Genomic DNA, 1,033 nt, shown 5'->3' with positions numbered 1-1,033 from the left:
TTTTCTGCATGCCACTTTTCTTTGTAGTTCAAGTCATGTCTTGGATGTTCCTCGTTGCTTACCTGCTGGTCACAGTCAAATCATTTTGTTCAGTGGGGAGAACGGTATACATTTGAAAATTAAATGATTTGAACAGTGATTATCTATTGATTGATGTAATTAAGCTAACTTGATCTTCTACTTTCCATGGTTGGTTGCTTCTTAATGTTCCATTGGGATCCGTTATGAACACTGAGGTTGCCTAGTTCTTGAGGCATTGTTAATCACTTGTTCATATGGGAACCGTGGTTCATAGATTCCACATTGTACATGACACATGAAAACACTCCATATGGAAGCATACCATAGAGGACAGCAATGCTTTCCACTTTTGAGTGCAACATGCTGCTTTCTTCATACTAAGGAATGACAAATTTTCTGTCCTAGTTGCACTATTTAACCACTTGGCTGAGATATGGCTGTGCCTCCCCAAGCAACACAACCCTTTTAAGCTATATCTTGTCATTGATAAGATTTCACTAATTTTGATGAATACATTTGCCTGAAAAGATTTAGTCTATTTTATTATTCTATTCTGACTGTGCAGTCTAGGGAGAAGATGCTACTTTTTAGCCAGCAGCATTCCTTAATTTATAGCATATTTTCTTTCCATGTGGTTTACTGCCATGCTAAGGTATAGAACAGTTGCCTGTGAGAATCTTCTTTTTGTCATGGTTTTCTGTTGAGCTTCTTGTTGAATAAGTGGTCAGATGTTACGGGCAATCTTTCATTTTTTGGGAAGTCTGTTATCTCAACAGTGGCTGCGCTAGGTGGTATAGTTTATCAAAGCTGAAACCTGTGTTCATGAGGATTGAAAACCATCAACAGAGGACAATTGGCTGTATTGATATTTTCCAGATAAAATCATAGTGGTCTTCATTCTCAACTTGAAAATCATCAAGCTGGTCTGATCATATATTTTCTGGATTTGAGACACTGGATACAATGTATTCTTGATCATGTTGAATTCTTATATAGAATCTGCTCCGTTTCC

The sequence above is a fragment of the Cryptomeria japonica genome, chromosome 9, assembly GCF_030272615.1.
Source record: "Cryptomeria japonica chromosome 9, Sugi_1.0, whole genome shotgun sequence".
Lineage (NCBI taxonomy): Eukaryota > Viridiplantae > Streptophyta > Pinopsida > Cupressales > Cupressaceae > Cryptomeria > Cryptomeria japonica.
The sequence above is the reverse complement of the archived record's forward strand: the minus strand, read 5'-3'. Positions refer to the sequence as shown.